The sequence below is a fragment of the Mobula birostris genome, chromosome 11 (assembly GCF_030028105.1).
Source record: "Mobula birostris isolate sMobBir1 chromosome 11, sMobBir1.hap1, whole genome shotgun sequence".
Lineage (NCBI taxonomy): Eukaryota > Metazoa > Chordata > Chondrichthyes > Myliobatiformes > Myliobatidae > Mobula > Mobula birostris.
The window spans coordinates 26,576,540-26,602,494 of NC_092380.1; the positions used below are offsets into that span (position 1 = coordinate 26,576,540).

At 47.2% G+C, this 25,955-nt stretch overlaps 1 long non-coding RNA gene across 1 annotated transcript in view; it reads right to left on the bottom strand.

The window, feature by feature from the left end:
- Positions 1–335: 335 nt before the first annotated feature.
- LOC140205441 (uncharacterized) overlaps positions 336–25,955 on the bottom strand; it is a 96,743-nt gene continuing 71,123 nt past the window's right edge. The window contains exons 3-4 of the long non-coding RNA XR_011887844.1: positions 24,812–24,867; positions 336–404 (exon numbers count right to left, since the gene is read on the bottom strand). This is a non-coding gene — a long non-coding RNA (uncharacterized lncRNA). The remainder of the gene's footprint in view (positions 405–24,811; positions 24,868–25,955) is intronic.

The following is a 25,955-nucleotide window of genomic DNA, read 5'->3' on the forward strand; positions in this document are numbered from 1 at the left end:
GTTAAGTTAACTAGCTCTGTAAGCTGCCTCTAGGGACTGCGGCTGTTTGTCGAACTAGATAGACTTAGTGAGCCAATATAACATACCATGCTGTAAGGAAACGGGGAACTCACAACCTTTCCCACTCTGAGAAAGGAACAGATCCCTCCCAGCCACAAGAGCTAGAATCCATCAGCGAGCCAGACGGAAGCTGCGGAAGGAGAAACAGTCACCAATTTTCACATCAAAGACTGCCAAATTGTAGAAGAGTGGCACAGTAGGGCAGTGCTTGGCAGCACCAGCAACCCAGGTTCCATTCTGCTTCTCTCCATAAGGTGTTTGCACGTGACTGCGTGGGTCTCCTTTGGGTGCTCCAGTTTCTCCCGCATTCCAAAGATGTACAGATTAGGCATTAGTAATCTAATCTAAAGAAATGGAAAAGACAGAGGGAATATCACTGATAAGGTGAGACTAGGGATGCTAAGGCAAGTAGGATTGAGTAAGTGTGAAAACTACTTAATTTGAAAGTGGAACATCCAGGAGTCTACATAAGGGGCAAACTTCTTTCCCTCCTTTTAGGCAAAGCATTAGACTGTCTGTGAATAGTTCTCCTGAGCTCTCCTTGTGCTCTGGGTGAGAACGGAACATCGCCATTCAAGCAATCTGATTCGTGCTTGTGGGAGCTTATTGTGCAAAGACAGCAATCTCCTACAGTGGCTGCTTCTCAGAAGCAATCCAACGACGCTGGAAAGAGCAGGGTTGTGCAAAGAGCTATGTAAAGGCAAGTTGGTGCAGTTTGACCGTGAGGTTAAGGTAGGGTGGATGGGGATTCTCTATCACTGATGTTTGGGGATGTTTATTGAACATTGAGTCTCAGACAGGCTGGCATCTGGTAACTTGCTGAAGTAGTGGGGCAGAGATTTTGTGGGGAGCTAATGCACAGGAAAGTGAGACATTGCCCGTGAGTGCTCTGAGGTTACAGGCTAGATAGACTCACCTTGAGTATTAACTTTAAGTGTGGTTTTAGACATCCCTCAGAAAGGCCACTGATCGCTTCAAGACAAATTATTACTCCTGATGAGAGCAGTGAATATTTCTGAACAGATTCCACAGACTACTCTCATATTGCAGCTGGTAAATCCCTTGCCGTGCAAGTGCAGTATATATAGATGATGAACTCACCCTGTCCCTCAATCCCCATAACAAAAGCTGCCATCGTGCAGAATGATGGCCAAAGGCCTTTTATGATCACTAGGGGCTTCCTACCGACCCCAGAGCATAGAATTCTTGTCCTTATTTTTAGTTCCAGGAAGTTCCACAGGACTTCTCTCTTGGCAGTGCTTCACACACTGAGAGATGAAACCATCTGCCTTTCCAATTAGCACCGGCCACATATTCCGAATTAGCAGGAGAATGAGGAGGGTTTGCTCGACCCAACCTTGGTCAATTGGAGACTCAAGTGTGTGGCACAAAACAGAACCGAAGCAGGAAGAGTGGCTCAGTGGATTGAGCTTTAATCGCCCGAGTAAAGCACCCTCTCAGCTGAGTGCAGCTGACTGAAGCCTAATACTCAGGTTTCCTGTAGTCACAGAGGGCAGAAACAGGTCCTTTGGCCCAGTGAGTCTGTGCTGAACAGCAACGCTCATTTGCACAAATCCTACATTTATCCCCCTACGTTCTTGTCGACTCCACCCAGTTTCTACACCCACCTACACATTAGGTGCAATTAGCGTACTGACCAACATGTTATTGGAACGTGTGTGGAAACCAGAGCACCCGCGAACACTCCATGTGGTCACGGGAGAAAATTCTACACAGGCAGCATTGGAAATCAGAACTGGACCCAGGTCTCTGTCGCTGTTGGGCAGCAGCCCCCTACCAGCTGTGCCAATGTTCTACTTGCTGAAACGAACACCAGTGGGCGTTTTCTGTAACGGACATACCAAAGCACTACACAGTGGATGAAGTGTAGACACTGCTGTGAGATTGGAAACATGGTAGCTAGCTGGTGCACAGTGATGTCCCAAAACAGCAATACCCAAACGAGCAGAGGTCTCCTTTTGGGTGAGGGTCGTTGTTGCATGTTATCCGGGGGATTGGAACAATCACCTTAGTTTTTCAACAAAGAAAAAAGTCAGAGACTTTTTCCTAGGGCTGAAATGGTTGCCACAAGAGGACACAGGTTTAAGGTGCTGGGGAGTAGGTACAGAGGAGATGTCAGGGGTAAGTTTTTTACTCAGAGAGTGGTGAGTGCTGCTGGCAACGGTGGTGGAGGCGGCTACGATAGGGTCTTTTAAGAGGCTTTTAGATAGGTACACGGAACTTATTGAAATAGAGGGCTATAGGTAAGCCTAGTAATTTCTAAGGTAGGGACATGTTCGGCACAACTCTGTGGGCCGAAGGGCCTGTATTGTGCTGTAGGTTTTCTACGTTTCTATGTTTCTAACACCTGATCATTTTCTCTCATCCTGGGGCATCAAACGAGGATGTTAAGTTCCGGGCCCAACAGCCCACATCTCCATCAATGCAGACCTCCTGCAGTACCCCTCTGTGGGATCCTTTATGTCCACTCAAAGGTTTCAAAACAGATCTGTAGGACTGGTCCTCCCCTCTGCACTACTGAGGCAATGCTGCCTTGATACTCGTACCTTTCGGCGGATGTGATGCTAATCCAGTGCCAGAGACACTCCCTTGGATGGATCCCACTGTACTTGGAGTCCTGGCAACCGGGAGATCCTGTCTGTTGTGTCTGTTGTGTTTGCCACCCACTTCAACTCTGCTTCACATTCCCATTCGGATATGTCCATACATGGCCTCCTCTACTGCCACGATGAGGCCAAACTCAGGATGGAGGAGCAACACCTCATATACCGTCTAGGTAGTCTCCAGCCCCTTGGTATGAACGTAGGATTCTCCAACTTCCAGTAATTCCCTCCCCCTTCCTTCCCCTATCCCTATGTCACTCTGCCCCCTCCCCCAGCTGCCTATCACCTCCCTCATGGTTCTGCCTCCTTCTGCTACCCATTGTGTTTTCCCCTATTCCTGCTTCACCTTTCCTGCCTATCCCCTCCCTGCTTCCCCAACCCCATCCCTTGATCTTTCCCCTTACTGGTTTTTCACCTGGAACCTACCAGCCTTCTCCTTCCCACCCTCCCCCCACCTTCTTTATAGGGCCCCTGCCCCCTCCCTCTTCAGTCCTGACAAAGGGTCTCAGCCCGAAACATTGACAGTTTGTTTCCACGGATGCTGCCCAACCTGCTGAGTTCCTCCAGCGTGTTGTGTGTGTTGCTTTGACCCCAGCATCTGCAGAGTATTTTGTGGGAGAGCAGAAATCCGATTGGATGAGAACTAACCAATCAGGAGGGATGGATGATGGGGGTATAAATACCACCGGACTAGACATGCCCACGCATCATTCCTGATGAAGACGACAGAGTTTGTTATCGAAATATCAGTTATAATTAATTTCTGTACCCGGCTGGAAGCCTGAATAGTGTTTATTCATCATGAAATCTATTATTATTATTAGCTTGACAAATGCTTTCATCATGTACTACAGAATTCGCATGGTTTGATTTCCACAGGTCAGGTCATCCATTATCCAAGGAGTCTCTCTGCCTTAAAACCTATCATTTGACCAATGCCACATTGCTGTTGTGGGATCTTGCTGTGCAGAAATTGGCTGCCACCTTTTCTGCTGAAAATAAGCTGAATAAATTTAGGACTGCGGGGGTGGTGGGGAACAGCCTTAGGATTGGCCCACACTGCACAAAATCCACCTACATCTTCTGGACTTCTGCCACAGTTCCACACTACCAACCCTGAGCCTCCCAGGAAAAAGGACAGCATTCAGAGCAAAGGAGCCTAAATTCCAAAATAATTGGGCCATGTGAGAAGCAGTCAGTGTTAGAACTTGGTCAGAATCAACCGTTCTTCCATTCCAGCGGAAAGATCAGGGTCAGAGATGAATTTGAATTAGACAGACGGAGCACAATGGCTCCCTTTATTGTCAGTATGCATCATTCAATCCCACTACCACAAACTGAAGGAAATAAGAGAGGCCCTCCCCTCCCCTCATCTTTCTTTCTTTCTTTCTCTCTCTCTCTCTCATGCAGTTTAGTTTACTCTGGCTAAACCTCTCCCTACACGAGGACTCTAAACATTTTATCCCTTATACCAATTTCCAATGGAAGGCTCTCCCCACGCCCCCGTTTGGATCAGACCGTTTCACAATGAGACCGTTAAGACCCACTGCTGAGAAGCAAAGCCTTTGGCCCTGAGGATCTGAGCTGGTCTTTACATATTACACAAGCTTGCTCCTGCACTAACCTCAGCCAAACAACATGACCCCCAATCCTTTCTCCTTCAAACTATCCAGATTTCCCATCAACGTTACTATGCTTGACTGCTCTGTGAAAGACTTTAGCCATTCTCTGGCTATGGAAATGTCCATGAGAATAGAAGCCAAAGGAGGCTGTTAAGCTTTTTATGCCTGCTCTACCTTTCAGGAAGATTACAGCAGAACTTGACTCCTGTGTATTTCCCTCTACCTTTTGATTCCTTTAACATCCAAAATTCTATCAATCTCTGTCTTAAAAATATTCAGATCCCAAAGATCAATAGCCCTATTGATTTCAAAGAGAATCTGAAGATTCAACATCTTTCAACACCTGAATAAGATTGAAAGAGTGCAGAGAAAATTTACAATGATGTGGCTTGAGGACTTGAGTTTTGTTGATTTATTGAATAGACCCTTCCACCCAGCAATCCCTCAATTTAATCCTAGCCTAATCACGGTGCAATTTACAATGACCAATTGACCGACCAACAGGTATATCTTTGGACAGTGAGAGGAAACCCATACGATTACGGGGAGAACGTACTGACTCCTTACATATTGTCTCAGACGTATTGGATGGAAATGGTGGATTTAGTGGACATATTGGATTTCCAGCATCTGCAGATTTTCTCTTGCTTGTGATTGAATTTAGCACATGAGTCTGCTTGAGGGAGTTATTAACAAGGCATTCAAAGGTAGGTTTTGCCCTGGAACCTTATTACCAAATTGTCTAAAGTGACCAAACAGCGTAAATATTTTATAACAGTTCAGAATGGGGTGACACAGTAGAGTAACAGTTAGCGTAACCCTTTACGGCACCAAGAATCACCAATTAGGGTTTGATTCCCACTGTTGTCTGTAAGGAGTCTGTACATTTTCCCAGTAACTGTGTGTGTTTCCTCCGGGTGCTCCATTTCCTCCCACCTTCCAAAGATGTACGGGTTAGAGTTAGTGAGCTGTGGGTGTGCTATGTCGGTGTCGGAAGCGTGACGACAATTGCCCCCAGCACATCTTTGGACACAAGACGACACACCTCACTGTGTGTTTCAATGTTTTGACGTACGCATGACAAACAATGTTAATCTCTCTCTTTAGTAATTACAGAAGAAGCAGACTTGAAGAAGAAAGAGAGACATTGTCGTGAACTATTAGGTCATAAAAGGGCTTGTCAGAGTAGACGTCAAATGTTTTCACCAAAGGGAGAGCCATGAACAAGGGGGCATAGTTTCACAATTAAGAGGTCCGTCATTTAAAACTAAGTTATGTATGAAACCCCCTCACTGGGCTCAAACGGAAACTTGGCTCGTTGCCGGCACTGCTAATAGCCGCCTGACTCAGCGGTGAGAAGCCTACCTTTCATAAACAATATACGTTGAGGGTCCGTATGATTTGGGGTTCAACCAAACAGGAACGTGGTGATGTTCGGATTAAAGAAACCTCGATTTGAGTGAATGCTGTGTAAATACTGCCCGTACACATTGTCGGTCAACAGGAAATAACAGACTGTACACCACTTAAAATTATATAGAAAGTAAATTTACAAATTTTAGCTTTATCAAACAGTTAGGAAAAAGACAAGGGGGAAAAAATAAAAGGGCCCATTACAGTTAACCCAGTCCAAGTGTGTACGTAAAGTGTGAGCTCATCCTGGAGTTCTCTTTGCTCACGAGCTAGACCCACGTCCTGTGTGAAAACGCACACCACATCCCGGACGTCGCTCGAAATCCATCTCGAACAAACAGGGTCTCCCTTGGGAGTACTGGCCCTTCCTGCTCAGAGCCATTCATATCCACAAAGCACCTTGTTCAACAGGAACGCTCCTTCCCACGTCATCCTCAGCCATCTCCCCTCCTGTCCCTTCTGCAGCTCCCGCCAAAAACCACGAGCCCCACCAGTGTCCGTCACAAGTCCCTCTCTGCCCAGCGTTCTCTAGAATCTTCTCCCGATTCCACCCTCCTGATTGGCTGACACAACATTCCTAAGTTGAACATCACACCACCATACCTTTACCTGAAACCCATCAGTAGGACACACGGCTTCTGCAGAAAGCTGCGAAGTGAAATACCCTACAGCATTAGCAGTAAGAACCTTAACCAGGGCATTACATGTAAAAATTTCATCTCCCGAGGGTGCTGAATCCCTGGAATTCTCTGCCCTAGAAGGCTGGGTCATTGGAGATAGCGAAAATATGGGTATAAGCCAAGAGTTCCCAGCCTGTGGTTCACAGACCCTTTCGTTAATGGTAGGTCCATGGCTTAAAAAAGTTGGGAGCCCCTAATATAAACATTTCTGAAGGTCAGGAGATTGACACAGAGGAGGAGAGGGGAGGTCTGCGGTCGATCAGCCAGAATCACATTGAATGTTGAGGCAGACTTGAGAGAGTTGGAAGCCCAATCCTGTTTCTGTTTCTTGTGCTCTTGTGCACATGATGAGATTGTACTTGTACCTTGGACATGTTCTGGAATAGCCTTGAATTCCATGCTGGACTCATTACATTCAAAATTCTGCAGATGCTGGAAATCCAGAGTAACACACACAAAGTGCTGGAGGAACTCAATAGATCAGGCAGCATCTATGGGGAGGGAGAAACGAGTCCTGCTCAAGGGTCTCGGCGAAAAACATCAACTGTTTATTCCTTTCTATAGGTGCGCGTGGCCAAGTGGTTAAGGCGTTTGTCTAGTGATTTGAAGGTTGCTAGCTTGCGCCTCAGCTGAGGCAGCGTGTGTGTCCTTGAACAAGGCACTTAACCACACATTGCTCTGCGACGACACCGGTGCCAAGCTGTATCGGCCCTCGTGCCCTTCCCTTGGACAACATCGGTGGTGTGGAGAGGGGAGACTTGCAGCATGGGCAACTGCCGGTCTTCCATACAACCTTGCCCAGGCCTGAGCCCTGGGAACCTTCCAAGGCGCAAATCCATGGTCTCACGAGACTAACGGATGCCCATGTAGGTGCTGCCTGAACTGCTGAGTTCCTCCAACACTTTGAGTGTATCACTCATTACCCTCAATGAGCTCAGCACCACTGGCTTATCTTGTATGTTTTAAATGCTTTTGCCCCGTGACCCTAGAAAAGTGGACTAGACACCCCAGGAACCTCTTTCATGATCTCACATTGAAGCTTGATGAACCCATTGTCACAGAATCCATCAGAGACAGGATAAAGAGGCATGTGGCTTCTCCTTCTGACAGGGTTTCACAGTCCCCAGGGATTTCCCCATATAAGCTTCACGTTGCACTAGACTGGAAGATGTAACACTGCCTCCCTCCTTTCTGGAGAAGAGGCAGCTTTCTTAGTCTGCACTCCTGGGACCTAGTTCTTGCGAAAGGACAAAACTCCTTTGGCACCGGTGACCTCGGAGATGTCAGGAGATGCTATTTAGAGCAGAGCGTGTGTGGCCCACATGTTGTTTACCTCAAGGTTAGAGCGTGTTCTGGTCTACAAGCTCTGCACCTGTTGTCCAGGCCTAACACTCTGACAGCTAAAGGCTTTCTCATACATCTCTCCAGATTCACGAGGAATCCTGAGGGATTTCAGGGAAAAGGTATTCCTGGAGTGGAAGGTGATTAAAAGAACATGTGGCTCTCACGGTAACATTTATTCACTGCTTAGCATTTTAATTTAGTCATACTCCATGGGGGAATCTAAAAGTCAAACCCTTAGACATAGAATTTGATATTGGATATTAGATGTAATGATTTAAGTAGAGAGTAACACACTGTAACATATAGGGCTCTGCTGAGACCCAGAATATTGTACACAAGTCTGATCTCACCAGCAAAATATGAGGAAGAAAAATGAGATGGATCGGATTGATGCTGTAGGAGCTGGTATAAATCTTATGGGCAGAGTAGCCTCCTTCTAGCTCATTATAAATTTAAGTCATTAATGAAAGGATAGACTTGCAATGCAAAGTGTGACTGCATAGACTTAACTTGGGCTGAACTCGGCACTTGGTTGGCAGCAACATGTTGGGCCAAGGGGATTATTTCCATCCAATAGATCTGAGAGGGGTGAAGCACCCTCTTTACCCTCTAGTCCTTGACTCTTCCACCCGAAGGAAGAGACTCTTTATTTCACCCCTGCTCCCCTCCCAGTTTCACCTGTCACCCTGTGGCTGTCCGTCCCACCCCCACTTTCTTACTCTGACTCCTCATCTTTTGTCTGGTCTCGATGAAGGGTCTCAGACTGAAACGTCTGTTATACTCTTGTCCATAGGTGCTGCCTGGCCTGCTGAGTTCCTCCAGCATTTTGTGCGTGTTAAGTTATTAGTAGTGACTCTGGCCTGGAACATAAATTTGTGGATTCAAGCCCCGCTTCTTGGACTTGGCTCGGAAGGAACAGTGATCTGTTCCGGTCACCTCGTTACAGGATGCGGAAGCTTTCCAGAGGGTGCAGAGTGTTGCCTGCAGGGCTTGTCTAGCGAGGTTGAGTGAGCTAGGGCTTTTCTCTTTGGATTGAAGAAGGATAAGAGGTGATTTGACAGAGGTGTACAAGATGAAAAGAGGCATAAGAACATAAGAAGTAGGAGCATGGATAGAGTAGACAGCCAGAGACTTTTTCCCAGGGCAGGAATGGTTAATACAAGGGGGCATGATTGTTAGGGTTTTGGACGAGAGTATAGGGGAGTGTTGGAGGAAAGTATTTTTACACAGAGAGTGGGGAATGTGCAGCAGAGACTGATATATTAGGGGCATTTAAGAAACTCTTAGATAAACACATAGATGAAATAAGAGTGGAGGGCTGTGTGGGAGGGAAGAGTTAGACTAATCTCAGAATCGGTTAAAAGGATGGCACAATATTGTGGCCAGCACTATGCTGAACTATTCTATGTTTTATGATGCTGGCTCTTATATCCTCTTCCTGACCCCACTGCCTTCTCCAGCACCGGGTGCAGCAGCGTCCGCGCAGTTATAGGGTCAGACAGACATTGGCATAACAGCGTCACACAGTTTTACAGCACATTAACAAACCCTTAGTCCCATCGTGTCTCTGCTGAATGTGGTGCCCTCATTTGGCCTGAATTCCTATGCTTCTTTCCTCCTCTATCATCTCTCAAAAATCTTTTAAACGTTGGAATTGCATCAGCCTCTGCCAGCTCGTTACATCCATCCATCTGTCTGAAAAACTTGCCTCTCAGATCTTCTTTAAATTTCTCCCTTCTCACTTTACCCTGTAGCTCTGCACACTTCACCCCTAAGGAAGAGATGAAGTATCTATCTTATTTGTACACTTTCTAATTTATCAACATCCCTAATGTTGCCCGTCAGCCAGTGAGAGTCAACCTGGATTATCCAGTTTCTTCTTTTAAGCCAAGCATTTCATTCTAGGCAACATCCTGGTGCATCTTTTCTGCACTTTATCCAATGCCACCGCGTGACTCCTGTAGTGTGGTGATCAGAACTGTGCACAATGCTCCAAATGTGTCCAAACCAAAGTTTGGTCCAGCTGCTCCCAGTGCTCAGACTGACGACAGCGCACTCACCCACCTCTCGCCCCGCCTCTCAAATGGTCTCTCACCTGTTACCTGCCAACTTCTTACTTCATGCCCCTCTCTCTCACACACCTTCCCCCTCTCCTCCCCCTCGCTTCTTCTGATTTCATCCTCCCATCCTCCCCCTCACCTGGTCTCACCTGTCAGCTTGTACTACTTCCTCTCCACGCACCCCTTCCCACCTCCTTATTCTGGCTTCCACACCCTTCACTTCCAGTCCTGATGAAGGGTCCTGGCCTGAAACGTTGCCAGGTTATTCCTCTCCATAGATGCTACCTCAGTTCCTCCAGCATTATATGTGCCTTGTCCAAGAATGCTGAATGCCTTCTTCACGACTCGATGTGGTTATTTTCAGCAAGCAATGATATTGGACCCTACCCAGAGGAGATAACGTCCTTTTGCATTTTGCTCAACGTGCCTCAGCGCAGTCAAACAGGCAACGATTTTACATCGGCGACCAGTGACCGGTGGTGGGCTGCAGAGTTGATCTGGGTCTTTCGCTCTTTGTTGTTTCTATCAGGGATCTGGATGAGAATATAATTGGCCCAGCTAGCAAGTTTACAGATGACACCATATCCAGTGAAATAGATCTCAGTGAGGAAGTTATCTAAGATTACATCAGGCTCTTGACCAGCTGGGGAAGAAGGGCAAGGAATGGCAGGTGGAATTTAGCTCAGACAAGTGCAAGATATTGTATTTTGGTTAGTTAAAGTAGGACAGGATTGCTCAGTATTACAGAACTGAGGGACCGGATTATACTTTATACTTTATTGTCGCAAACAATTGATACTAGAACGTACAATCATCACAGCAATGTTTGATTCTGCGCTTCCCGCTCCCTGGATTACAAATATTAAATATTAAAAATAGTAAAAATTAGTAAATATTAAAATTTTAAATTATAAATCATAAATAGAAAAATGGAAAGTAAAGTAATGCAAAAAAACTGAGAGGCAGGTCCAGATATTTGGAGGGTTCGGCCCAGATCCGGCCAGGATCCATTCAGCAGTCTTATCACAATTGAAAAGAAGCTGTTCCCAAATCTGGCCGTACGAGTCTTCAAGCTCCTGAGCCTTCTCCCGGAGGGAAGAGGGACGAAAAGTGTGTTGGCTGGGTGGGTCGTGTCCTTGTCGTGGCAGCACTGCTCCGACAGCGTGCAGTGTAAAGCGAGTCCACGGACAGAAGATTGGTTTGTGTGATGTGCTGCGCCATGTTCACGATCTTCTGCAGCTCCTTTCGGTCTTGGACAGGACAACTTCCATACCAGGTTGTGATGCACCCTAGAAGAATGCTTTCTACAGTGCATCTATAAAAATTAGTGAGGGTTTTAGAGGACAGGCCAAATTTCTTTAGTTTTCTCAGGAAGTAAAGGCGCTGGTGGGCCTGGTTACAGGTGTAGAGTACTGACTGTGGCAACAGAGTGATGCAGAAGTCATTTGGCTCACTTGTCCTCATCAGTCAAGGCACTGGGTACAAGAGCTGGGGTATTATATTACAAAATGGGACAAGAAATTGGTGGGGTCACACTCGGAGTATTGTGCACAGCTGTAAGAAGGATGTCATTTAAATGAAGGGGCGCAGGAAGCATCGGCGAGGACGTAATTGAAATGGAAAGGCTTGATTCGAAAGCAGAGTGGATAGGCCCTTGGACGTTTTTCCCCAGAGGACAGGAGGCTGATGGGTAACCTAACAGAGGTTTAAAAAAAATCATGAGGAGCACCGATAAGGTGAAAGGTCGCAATCCTTCCCACAGGGTAGGGGAATCTAAAACTAGGGGACTTCGGTTGAAGTTGAGAGGGGAAAGGTTTAAAGGGGACCTGTGGGATTTTTTTCTACACAGAGGGTAGTGGGTATGTGGAGTGAGCTGCCAGAGGAAGTGGTAGAGGTGGGAAGAATGATTTCCTTCCTTATTGAGATACAGTGCAGAATAGGTCCTTCTGACCTTTCGAGCCGCGCTGGCCAGCAATCCCCCGATTTAACCCAAGCCCAATCACAGGACAATTTACAATGACCAATTAGCCTCCCAACCAGTAGGAACACACCCAAAATGCCGGACGAACTCAACAGGTCAGGCAGCATCTATGGAAATGAATAAACAGTTAACGTCTCAAGCTGAGAGGGCTTCAGCCAGATAGTTCAACCGTTTACTCATTCCCCTAGATGCTGCCTGGCCTGCTGAGTTCCTCCAGCATTTTGTGTGTGTTGCTTTGGATCTCCAGCGTCTGCAGACTTTCCCTTGGTTGTATACTGACCTGCAGGTCTTTGGACTGTGGGAGGAAACTGGAGCAAGCCCATGCAGTCACGGGGAGAGCGTACAAACTCCTTACAGGCAGTGGTGGGAATTGAACCCCAGTCCCCCGTACTGTAAAGCATTGTGCTAACCGCTACACTACCGTGCCGCCTCATATAAAGAGCCAGCATTTAAAAGACATTGGGACAGGAGCACGGGCAGCAAAGGAACAGATGGAAGTGGACCAAGCCCGGACAAATAGGACTAGCTCAGGTGGGCAGTGAGGTTGGCATGGACAAAATGGGCCGAGTGGACTGTTTCTGGGCTGTAGAACTGGACGGCTGTATGGACGAGCATGTCACTACGCCGATCATTAACTTTCACTTTGGCTTCAGAAGTTCGCCCTCTGTTGTTGCCCCCGGCAACATACACTCTGTCTGAGGTTTGCTCGACACACTGCTCATTTGCTTCGGTGCCGGGGAAGCCTCTCCTTCCCAGATTCTGGATTTACCTCGTCTGAAGAAGGTAATTGGCAAAATGCTTTCAGGCTTGCAGTGCTGGGTTCTACCCTTACACACCGAGGCTGTGTGTCCTTTTTCTTATTGCACATGAGGCATCTTGTTGCCACTCTTAATGTTGGATGACGCCCATCCTTTCACCGGTCCCAGCCTGTGACTCTGGCCAAAGGCTGGCGCTCCCCACTGCACCACAGCCTCAGATTCAGATTTATCTATCACAGTGAAATGCATCATTTGCCTCAGCAGCCGACAAAACGGCACAGTATGGTAACATGGCAGCCAGTGTGATGTCATTACATCGTTAGCAACCAGGGTTCGATTGGCGCTGCTGTCTGCCAGGAGTTTTTACGTTCCTCCCACGACCGCACGGGTTTCCTCTGGGTGCTCTGATTTCCTCCCTGACTCTAAAGACATACCAGTTAGGGGGTCGATTGGTCACACGGGAGTAAATAGGCAGAAGGGCCTGTTACTGTGCCATATCTCCACGCCTGCAGGAGCTGCCACATGTTCATGCCCACAGTGTTCAGCAGATCAACAGAAGCAACAGCAACAACAGAACACCAACAAAGCAAAACAACAACTTCAAACCACTCACACGCACACACACACACACACACACTCACACACAGACACACACACACACAGACACACACACACAGACACACACACACCCACACCCATACACACACACACAGACACACACACACAGACACACACACACACACACACACACACTCACACACACACACACACACACAGACACACACACACACACACTCACACACAGACACACACACACAGACACACACACACACACACACACAGACACACAGAGACACACACACAGACACACACACACACACACACACATACAGCCGAGTTACAGAACCCCATCTGTGTCCTGTGCACACACTCACTCTACGGAAGAGTTACAGAACACGATTGTGTCCTGTACGCTCTGTCACACTAGAAACGAGTTACATAACCCATTCGTGTTCTGTGCGCAGAACTACAGACAAGTTATACAAACCCATCCATGATGTGTGCAGACTCTCACATTATAGACATATAATAGAACACCATCATGTTCTGTGCACACAGCCACACTACAGACATTACACAACCCTATCGAAGTTCTGAGCGCGCGCACACACATACACACACACATACACACACACACACACACACACACACACACACACAATCTTCAGACAAGTTACAAAATGCCATCTGTATCCTGTGCACACACCCACACTACAGGTGAGTTACACAACCCTATTGATGTTCTGAGCACACACCCACACTACAGACGTGTTACATGACCCCATCTGTGTCCTGTTGCACACACTCACACTCCAGACGAGTTACACAACCCCATCTGTGATGTGTGCACACTCACACTACAGAAAAATCATACAATATCATCATGAGTTACAGAATCCTATCCTTGTTGTGTGCACACACTCACGCTACAGATGAAATATCGAACAGCACCTGGATTGGAGGATATGTGCTGTAACGAAGAAGTTGGACAAACTTGGGCTCTTTCTTCTGGAGTGGTGGAGACTGTGGGGAGATCGGATGGAGGTTTATAATGAGGCATAGGTAGAGTAGGCAGACAATATCTTTTTCCAAGGGTTGAATTATCATGCGTTTAAGGTGAGAGTGGTAATTTCAAAAGAGGTGTGAAGGCAGGTTTTTTTTACACAGAGTGCTGGGTGTCTGGTATGTACTAGTGGGGTGGAGGTAGAGGCAGATACATGAGGGAGTTTTAAGAGATGTTTAGCTAGGTGAGGAAGGAGGAAAGGTTGGGCATTGCGTCGGCAGAAGGGATTAGTTTAGTTGGCCATTCAATTACTAATTTAAACTAATTTAATTTAAAAGGGCCTGCACCTGTGCTGTACTGTTCTACATTCTAGTCACCTCACTACAGGAAGGATGTGGATACTATAGAGAGAGTGCAGAGGAGACTTACAAGGATGTTGGCTGGATTGGGGAGCATGCAAATGAGAATAGGTTGAGTGAACTCGGTCTTTTCTCCTTGGAGCAACGGAGGATGAGAGGTGACCTGATAGCAGTGTATAAGATGATGAGAGGCATTGACTGTGTGGATAGTCAGAGACTTTTTCCCAGAGCTGAAACGGCTAACATGAGGGGGCATAGTCTTAAGGTGCTTGGAGGTGGATACAGAGGGGATGTCAGGGGTAAGGTTTACCACACAGAGAGTGGTGGGTGTGTGGAATACACTGCTGGTGGCAGTGGTGAAGGTGGATACAATAGGGTCTTTAAGGAGACTCTTAGGTACGTGAAGCTTAGAAAAATAGAGGGCTATGCGGTAAGGAAATTCTAGGCAGTTTCTTGAGTAGGTTACATGCTCAGCACAACACTGTGGTCCGAAGGGCCTGTAATGTGCTGTAGATTTATATGTCCTATGTTCTATTGTGTCCTGCGCACATGCGGATGGTTCTTAATGCTATTGGTGGCAGTACCACTGTTGGCCAGCAGATGGTACCGGTTCCCACCTGGTGCTCGAGTCAGCGTCGGCCACAGCATCGCGGAGGACAGCACTGGATCCGCAGCTGCCCAGGACAAGCATCGGAACTTACCGCAGTCTTCTGAAAGCTGCAAACTCTGCCTTTGCCGAGTTCCAGCCCCGAGAACGATCACTATTTAACCACGTAGCTTTGCGTTTTAATTTTCTTCAATTCACGTTTGCTGCGTGAACATCATTGGCCTCGTCAGCATTTACAGTCCTTCCCGCATGGCAAGAGTTGTGCAGTAGGGAAGTAGGCCCTTTGGCCCATCACATCCATGCAAGCCATCAAGAGCTATCTACACTAACCAGAACCGGTCCTTGGCCTTCTCTGCCTTGGCGATACAAGTCCTCATGCGAATTGGTCACTGCCTCCACCAACCCCTTAGGCAGTGTGTTCCAGATGGCAAACACCCTCTAGATGGACAAAATCATCCCTGTATATATGTATAAGCTCAGTGGTCAAGTTAAGTTCAAGTTTATTGTTATAGTTCTACCATACACATGTGTACCACCAAATGGAACAACATTCCTCTGCACGACACAGGACACTTAACTCGCACGCAACACCTAAAGTAATATTATCACAAATAAATTAACAACTTATGAAATACATTCCAGAAGATTGACATTTAGAATAAGGTGCATTTGCAACACGTTGAAAAGTAAACAGTACAACGCCATTGGCGTTTCATGCGTGATGAGACCTGGGTGGTGGCAGGGAGTTCAGTCATCCCACAGCCCGGGGGAAGAAGCTGATTCCCATCTCCTGGGACTTTTATGCACGACAATCTCTAGAGTTTACACAGAGTGGTTGAAAAAATCGAAAACAATCTGGAGAGCGGAGGTTCTGGGGGCGAAAATGCCTTGTTAATGAGAGATGTCAGAGAAGGATGTAATGCTGAGGCTTTATAAAGCACTGGTGAGGCCCCACTTGGAGTACTGTGAACAGGTTTGGGCCCCTTATTGTAGAAAGGATGTGCTGAAACTGGAAACGGTTTGAAGGAGATTCACAAAAATGATTCCAGGATTAAACGACTTGTCATATGAAGAGCATTTAATGGTTCTGGACCTGTATTCACTGGAATTCAGCAGATTGAGGGGTGATCTCATTGAAACCTATGAAATGGTGAAAGGCCTTGATAGAATGGATGTGGAGAAGATGTGTCCTATGAAGGGAGAGTATAAGACCAGAGGACACAGCCTCAGAATAGAGGGGCATCCTTTTAGAACAGAGATGAGGGGGAATTTCTTTTGCCAGGGAGTGGTGAATCAGTGGAATTCTTTGCCACAGGCAGCTGTGGAGGCCGAGTATTTACGTATATTTAAGGCAGAGGTTGATAGATTCTTGATTGGTCAGGGCATGAAAGGATAAGGGGAGAGGGCAGGAGATTGGGGTTGAGAGGGAAATTGGATCAGCCATGATGAAATGGCGGAGCAGACTTGATGGGCCAAATGTCCTAATTCTGCTCCTATATATTATGGTCTAAAAATGGCCAGACTGGTTCAAGATGACGGAAGGGTGACAGTAACTCAAATAACCACACATTACAACAAGGGTGCAGAGGAGAGGATTTCTGGGCATACAACAGGTCAAACCTTGAAGTGGATGGGCTACAGCAGCAGAAGATCACACTGAGTTCACTCCTGTACCTAACGAAATGGCCACTGGGGGTGTATATAAATGACTAGGATGAAAACGTAGATGAGTGGGTTAATGAGTTTGCAGATGCCACAGAGATTGGTGGTGTTGTGAACAGTGTAGAGGACTGTCAAAAGATGCAGCAGTACATGCGGTACTGTGAAGAGGTCTGAGGTACGTATGTATAGACGGGGTGCCGAGACTTTTGCACAGCACTGCAGCAATTTTACGTATTACACTGTACCGCTGCGACAAAAAAAAACAAATTTCAGGACATATGTGAGTGATGATAAACCTGATTCTGATGTGGGTCTCTTTTGTGGACTGAGAGTGGGAAGGGGGCAGGGAGAGGGGAATCATGGTTGGGAAAAGGGGAGGGGAGAGGGGAGGGAAGTGGGAAACACCAGACAGACATTCTATAATAATCAATAAACCAATTGTTTAATCAAATGACCTTGCCTAGTGTCTCAGGGCTGGGTGTGTCTGCATCCGCACCTCCCCCCCCCCCCCCCCACCTCTGGCACTCCTCCTCTGCGATCTGTCCCACACCCCTCCCACAGTGCACCACCTTCATCATCCCCAACATCCTTTACTCCCGCCAGATTTACAAACTTGCTCTCCACTCCACATTGACAAATACAGTACTGTGCAAAAGTCTGAGGAATCTTATGTGTGTTATACACACACCTCTATATATACACACCTAAGATGTTTGCATGGTACTGTAAACCAGTTACAGACCCAGGTGGAGAAATAACTGACGGAGCTTATTCTGAGCAAACGGGAAGTGTTGCACTTTGGGAGGTCAAATGCAACACTTAGTGAAGGACCCTTAACAGTATTGATGTACATTGAAGTACAAGAGGGATCAGTGGGGTCCAAGTCCACAACACCTTAAAGATGTCCTTGCAATGGTGGTAAAGAAAGTATACAACATGCTTATCATCACTGGTCAGGACATTCAGTGTAAGAGTCAGGAGATCAGGCTGCAGCTGGATAAAATGTTGGTTAGACCACACTTGGAGTGTTGAGTGCAGTTCTGGTCACCCCATTACAGAAAGGATGTGGAGGCTTTGGAGAGGGCACAGAAGTTATCTCATTTCCTCATTTCGGCACAACTTCTAAAACTTACACAAACTTCTGTAGATGTGTGGTGGAGAGTATATTGACCGGCTGCATCACAGCCTGGTATGGAAACACCAATGCCCTTGAACGGAAAATCCTACAAAAAGTCATGGATACGGCCCAGACCTTCGCGGGTAAAGCCCTCCCCGCCATGGAGCACAGCTACACGAAGTGTTGCCGCAGGAAAGCAGCATCCGCCATCAGGAATCACCCAGGCCATGCTCTCTTCTTGCTGCCGCCATCAGGAGGAAGGTACAGGACTCACACAACCAGCTTCAGAGTCAGTGATTACCTCCCAGCCATCAGGCTCTTGAACAAAAGGGGATAACATCACTCAACATCACCTGCCCCATTACTGAAATGTTCCCACAACCTATTGACTCACTCTCAGGTTCTCGATATTTATTGCTTATTTATTTTTTATTATTATTTCTTTCATTTTGTATTTGCACAGTTTATGTCCTCTGCACACTGGCTGAATGCCCAAGTTGGTCTGGTCTTTCGGTGAGGCTATTATGATTATTATTCTATTACTGTATAGATTTACTGAGTATGCTTGAATCTCAGGGTTTGTATATGGTGGCATATATGTTCTTTGATAATAAATTTACTTTGAACTTTATGGCTATAACTGGAGGATATTGATTTATAACTAATCCACGATGCTGGCTGGATTAGAGGAGATGATTTATAAGAAAAGTCACGGAAGCAGAGTGTAATGCAGTGCAGAGATTAAGGTGTCTTCTCTGGAGTGTCAGAGGCTGAGAGAAGACCTGGCAGAAATTTATGAAATGGTGAGGTGCATCAATAAGGTAACAGCCAGAATCTTTTCCCCATGGTAGGGATGTCAAATACTAGAGGATGTGCATTTTAGGGGGGGGGGAGGTGGAGTTTAAAGGAGATGTGTGGGACAAGACTTTTACAGATAGACCAGTAGGTGCCTGGAACAAGCTGCCAGGGTTCGTGGTGTAAAGAGATACAATGGAGGCGTTTGAGAAGCCATTAGATAGACATCAGCATGCAGGGACTGGAGGGATGTGGATCGTATGCAGGCAGAGGGGATTTAGTTTAATTTGGTATTGTGTTCTGCACAGACAAAGGGCCTGTTCCTGTCTATGCATGTCATAATTTGGTTTGCTTCTATCAGTTTCCCCGTCAATGGGTTCAATGCCAGTGAAAACAAACCTAGTCTATCTAAACGCAAGAGATTCTGCAGATGCTGGTGTGTGTTACCCCCAGGCTATATGAAATATTTTATCCCAGGCAACCTACTCTGCAACAGGTCTTTGAGGAGACGGAACCCTACAGACTTCATGGGGAAAGGGCTGACGCGGTGCCATTGGGCGGGGAGATGGTTGGACCTAGCTACAATGATGGGAGAAACCATTGCATTGAGGTGACGGGGTGTAGCTTGCAGAGAGGCCGGCAGGTGGCGCTATTGCCTTGAATCTGTTGCCCTGGTCCTCGGAGTTGAAGTTTGCCAGTTCGGGAAGCGCGATTCAAGAAGCTTTGGTAACCACAGTGAGAAGCTTGGCTGTCCGCCATTCGGTGTCTGTATGTGAGCAGGGTCCTAACAATAGGTAATCGTGAACTGTCAAAACACATGAAGATATTCCCTAGCAATAACAGCCCTCTTGGTACAAAATCCAATCACAAGGTATAGAAACGCGTCCATTCTCCAAAGGAGTGAGGGATGTCAGCTCCGAAGGTTCATCTCTGAGCAGTTGCGTGTCAAGAGTCACAGGGCAGGTTGACGGATGTGAAATAATTTTACATTTCAAACCCGCACAGCACTTGGTATGTGTGGCTCAGGTGAGTCCGGGCTGCCGGGGCTGTTCTGGGAAATGATTCTGTGCATTTCAGGAGATACACGTTGGCTAGTCAGTTAAAATGACCGCAAAGTGCAAATAATGAAAAATTTATTTCAGATTCCTGGCATCTGCAGATTACTGATTCTTATTTCAAAGTTCAATTTATGAACAAAGTTCGTACTACCCTGAGAATTATTTTCTTGCAGGCTTTTACAGGAAAACAAATAAATACAATAGAATTTATGAAAAGCTATAAAGATGTAGACTAAAACCGACATCAATTTAAGAAAAGAAGAGAAATAGCAAAAAAGGGTCTTCGAAAGTGAGTCTGTAGGTTGTGGAATCAGTAAGAAATCCCTACAAACAACAGCAGGAATTGAATCCCTATTGCTAGCGCCAGAAAGCGTAATTATACAAACTCCTACACCACTGCGCTGCTCGTGACCCAGTGATTCAGAAACAGTTCCTTTGCTTCCACAGTCGAATTTCTGAATGGGCCATGAACTTGGCAACACTGCTTAGGTTTTTATTTTGTTTTGCTCAATTATTTTTGCAGTTTATAGTAATTTTACGTCTTTGCACGGTATTGCTGTCGCTGAACAACAAGTTGCCCAATTTACTTGTCATTGACAATAGATCCGGCCCTGAACGCCACAGCTTTACAATCTGACGAGAAAATCTGCAACTGCTGAAAATCTGAGCAACACACACAAATGCTGGAGGAAGTCAGCAGGCCAGGCAGCAGAAATGGAGAAGAGTAAACCGTCGACGTTTCGGGCTGAGACCCTTCGTCAGGACCAGAGGGCAGCAGAGATCACACAAGGGGAGGAGTGAGAGAGGGTTTCACTGAACTCCCGTCGAAGGGAAGATTTAAACTTCCTCAGGGTAGGCATCCTTGGAAGAGACTTCGCAGTGTAGTAGTCCAACCACAAACGGGGGAAGATCTGCAGACGCTGGAAATCCGAGCAACACGCACGCACACACACACACACACAAACGCTGGAGGAACTCAGCAGGCCAGGCAGCATCTATGGAAACGAGTAAACAGTCGAAGTTTCGGGCAGAGGCGCTGATATTTTTATTGGGATACAGTGCAGAATAAGTCCTTCGAGCCATGCTGCCTAGCAACCCGCAAATTAATCTGAGCCTAATCACGGGACAATTTACAAAGGCTAATTAACCTACCAACCAGTACGCCTTTTGGACTGTGGGAGGAAACCACAGCACCCGGAGGAAACCCACGCAGTCACGGGGAGAACGTACAAGCCCCCTACAGGCGGCGGCGGGAATTGAACCGGAATTGCTGGTACTGTAAAGCACTGTGCTAACCACTACATTACCATGCTTCCCCATTTGAAGTGCTAACCTATTCACCATTTCCCTACAACTCATACCCTCAAGTCCTGGCAACATCCTCGTAAATTTTCTCTGCACTCTTTCAATTTCATTGATATATTTCCTGTAGATAGGTGACAATACTTCAGATTTGGCCTAACCAATGTCCTTTACAACTTTAACATAACGTTCCAACTCCTGTACTCGGTACTGTGATTTATGAAGGGTAATGAGCAAAAAGCTTTTTTATGCCACCCTATCTACATGTGACACCACTTTCAAGGAATTGTGGACCTGTATTCCCAGATCCCTTTGTTCTACCACACTCCTCAGTGCCCTACCGTTCACTGTGTAATTCCATCCTGGTTTTTCCCACCAAACTGCATCACCTCACACTTGTTCCATTCAGTTCCATCTGCCATGTCCCAACAATGAAAAACTTACTTGCAGCAGCATTACGAGCACAATCTTCACAACAAAAACATAAATCATACAAAATTTAACAGGAAGGAACAAAATTAGAGCAATAAAGCAAAGTCTTTTGTAGCAGACTTTTCATCCAAAGAGAATCAACTGGCCAGAATGGGTACTGCCTTGGGGCTGATCTCAGCAATGACTTCCCGAGCACCTTTGTCACCTTTTTCCCCATTACCCGTGTCTGTCTGTTCCCCAGTACCCATCCCTGTCTTCCCCATTCCATGCCCCCGCTTGCTCCCCATCTCATCCCTATCTGTTCCCACCTACCACCCCATGAACTCATCCAACTCATCATTCCCCGCAACTTCCTCCATCTGCAATGGGATCCTACCACCAAACACATCTTCACCAAACCCCCACTCTCCACTTTCTGCAGAGATTGCTCCCTCTGTGATCGCCTTTGCTGCTCGTACCTCCCTCCTGGCACATATCCCTGCCAGTGACAAGAATGCTACTCCTGCCCACTCACTTCCTCCCGTATCTCTGTTCAGGGTCCCTAGCAGATATTCTTGGTGAGCCAACACTTCACTGGCAAATCTGTTGGGGTCACCTATTGTACCTGGTGCTCCTGATGTAGCTTCCTCTATATTTGTGCGACCCGATGTGTATCCTCCAAAAGTGGAATTTCACTGTGGCCAATTATTTTAATTCCCATCCCAATATGTCATCCAAAGCCTCTTCTTTTGTCACAATGGGACTGCTCTTAGGGTGGAGGATCAACACCTCATATTCCCACCAGGTAGTCTCCAACCTCACTGCACGAACATCGATTTCACCTTCCAATAATATTCTATTCCATCCCTCTTCCTCCTTCTTCTATTCCCCACTCTGGCTTCTTATGACTTCTCTTCGACTACCTACCTGTCACCTTCCCTGGTGGCCCTCGTTCTTCCCTTTCAGCCATGATCCACTCTCCTCTCCTATCTGATTCCTTCCTCTCCAGACCTTTACCTTTCACCTGGCTTCACCCATCACCTTCTACCTAGTCCACCTTCCCTTCCCCTCCATCACTGTTTTATTCTGGTTTGTTCCCCTTTTATTCCCCTTCCTTTCGAGTCCTCAAAAAGAGCCTCAGCCCAAAATGCTGACAGTTTATTCATTTCCATAAATGCTGCCTGACCTGCTGAGTTCCTCCAACATTTTGTATTGTGTGGAGCCCTGTCTGTTCTGCATTCCCCATCCTTGTCTGTTCCCCATTCCCCGTCCTTGTGGGTTCCACGTTCCCCATCACTGTCTGTTACCCATTCCCTGTCCCTTTCTGTTCCCCATTCCCTGTCCCTGTCTGATCCCCATTTTCCTATCCCTGTCTCTTCCCCATTCCTGTCCCTGTCTGTTTCCCATTCCTGTCCCTGTTTGTTCCCCATTCCTGTCCCTGTCTGATCCCCATTCCACATCCCTGTCTCTTCCATTCCCCATCCTTGTTTGTTTCCTGTTCCCTGTCCCTGTCTTGTCCCCATTCCCATCCTTGTCTGTTCCCCATTCCTGTCCCTGTCTGTTCCCCATTTCCCATTCCCTGTCCCTCCCTGTTCCCCATTCCCTGTCCCAGTCTGTTCCCCATTCCCTGTCCTTGCCTGTTCTCCATTCCTGTCCCTGCCTGTTCTCCATTCCCATCCCTGTCTGTTCCCCATTCCCATCCCTGTCTGTTCCCCATTCCCATCCCTGTCTGTTCCCCATTCCTGCCCCTGTCTGTTCCCCACTCCTGTCCCTGTCTGTTCCCCATTCCTGTCCTGGTCTGTTCCCCATTTTTCATTCCCTGTCCCTGTCTGTTCCCCATTCCCTGTCCCTGTCTGTTCCCCATTCCCTGTCCCTGTCTGTTCCCCATTCCCATCCCTGTCTGTTCCCTATTCCCGTCCCTGTCTGTTCCCCATTCCTGTCCCTGTCTGTTCCCCATTCCCATCCCAGCCTGTTCCCCACTTTCCATTCCCTGTTCCTCCATGTTCCCCATTCCCTGTCCCTGCCTGTTCCCCATTCCCATCCCTGTCTGTTCCCTATTCCCGTCCCTGTCTGTTCCCCATTCCTGTCCCTGTCTGTTCCCCATTCCCATCCCAGCCTGTTCCCCACTTTCCATTCCCTGTTCCTCCATGTTCCCCATTCCCTGTCCCTGCCTGTTCCCCATTCCCATCCCTGTCTGGTCCCCATTCCTGTCCCTGTCTCTTCCCTATTCCCATCCCTGTCTGTTCCCCATTCCTGTCCCTGTCTGTTCCCCAATTCCCTTCTTTGTTTGTTTCCCATTCCCTGTCCCTGTCTGTTCCCCAATCGCCTTCCTTGTCTGTTTCCCGATTCCCTTCCTTGTCTGTTTCCCACTCCCCTTTCCTGTCTGTTTCCCATTACCCATCCCTGACTGTTCCCCATTCCCCGTCCTTGCCTATTCCCCATTCCATGTCCCTGCCTGTTCCCCATTCCCATTCTTGTCTGTTCCCCACTCCCCATCCCTGTCCCTTCCCTATTACCCTTCCCTACCTGTTCCTCATTCCCTGTCCCTGTCTCTTCCGAATTCCCACCCCGGCCGGTTCCCCACTCCCCATCCCTGTCTCTTTCCCATTCCCTGTCCCTGTCTCTTCCCCATTTCACATCCCAGCCTGTTCCCCATTTTCCATTCCCTGTTCCCCATTCCCTGTCCCTGCCTGTTCCCCATTCCCATCCCTGTCTGGTCCCCATTCCTGTCCCTGTCTCTTCCCTATTCCCATCCCTGACTGTTTCCCATTCCCCGTCCTTGCCTATTCCCCATTCCATGTCCCTGCCTGTTCCCCATTCCCATTCCTGTCTGTTCCCCACTCCCCATCCCTGTCCCTTCCCCATTACCCTTCCCTACCTGTTCCTCATTCCCTGTCCCTGTCTCTTCCGAATTCCCACCTCGGCCGGTTCCCCACTCCCCATCCCTGTCTCTTCCCCATTCCCTGTCCCTGTCTCTTCCCCATTTCACATCCCTGCTCTATTAATGAAAGTCCACAAGACCTGTTAGCAAGTTTTTATTCTAGCCTGCAGTGGGTTTTCACAAAGTCTGCTGGGATGTAACTGAGGAAATCAGAAAGAACCTGTAGGTTAGAGCCTGTTATTGATCTGAGCTCTGGAGCTGCAGACTGGCCTTTCTCAATAGACTGTCCAAGTGGTGTAAACTGACCCTCAGTTTCCCTCTGTGAAAGGCTGGATTAGTCAGGCTTGAGCATAAGGTACAGGAGCAGACAATACCTGTTCTTTGGTTAAATCTCTTTCATCTCTCTTTCTTACAGATCAGAGGGGAGAGAGAAAAATAGCCCCTTTGTGCTGATATCATCAGACCCCCCTCCCTCAGCTTTTAAAGAGCTGAAATATCATTTCAGAACCCTACCTTCTGAATGTGATCAGTCCTTTGTTGCCGCTGATGGACAGATTGCCATTACGAGCCTGAGGAGTGAAGGAGAACAATCTCAGCAGCTGTTAAACGTGGCGGAGTTAAAGCGCCCTGGTCCAGTTCCATTCCCGCGCAGTTATCAGCTCCGAGGACTCTGAATGCAGCTTCAGAAAACAATTTCACCAATATCTTTCACAGTCCAGCCTCTCTGAGGAGAGATGCAACCAGGTGCCAAGACGAAAGGGCTTGTTCAAAGCTGTACAGATGGGCATATGGTAACGCAGTAGTTAAGCTACTGGGCGACTAATCCATGAGTTCAAATCCCACCATGACAGCCAAGGAACTTAAATTCAGGCAACTGAATTGTAATCTACACTTTAAGTAACTGAATGCTTGATTTTAATTCAGTTACATGAAATGCCTAAATAGACTGGACAGGGAAAGATGTCCCCTATCGTGTGAGAATCTAGGACCAGAGAACACACCCTCAGAGTAGAAGAATGTCCCTTAAGAACAGAGATGACTAATTTCTCACAGCCACAGACGGCTGTGAAGGTCAAGTCTTTGGGTATATTTAAAGCTGAGTTCTTGATTCGTGGGAGGGTCAAAGGTTAATGGGGAGAAGGCAAGAGAATTGGGGTTGAGAGGGAAAATACGGCAGCCATTATTGAATGGTGGAGAAGACTCAATGGGCCAAATGGTCTCATTCTGCTCTTGTGCCTAATGGTTGAACTTAATCCGCTGAATTGTTATAAAACCCATCCAGCTAACTTCAAGCAAAGAAATCTCCCATCTTACCTGAAATGACTCATCGGTGACCCCAGACCTACAGATATAGTTGGCTTCTAACTAGGGCAACTCAGGTGATTAAGTGCGAGCAATAAACCCTAGGAGTTACCATAACACCCACATCCTGTGAAGTAATAATTAAAATCAGCCTCACTGTCATGGTCCAGTCCGTGAAGTCCGCATTCCGGTTCACGGTCCAGTCCGTCAGCCCTTGCTCCAGGTTTTCCTGTCTACCCTGTTTCTGTTCTTGTTGAATTCTAATTGAGGCAGCTGATGCTAGTTGGGACTGGCTGCATAAATACCTTCAGAGAGCAGGGCATGGCTGCTGGATTGTTCTTGTCCTTACTCCTTG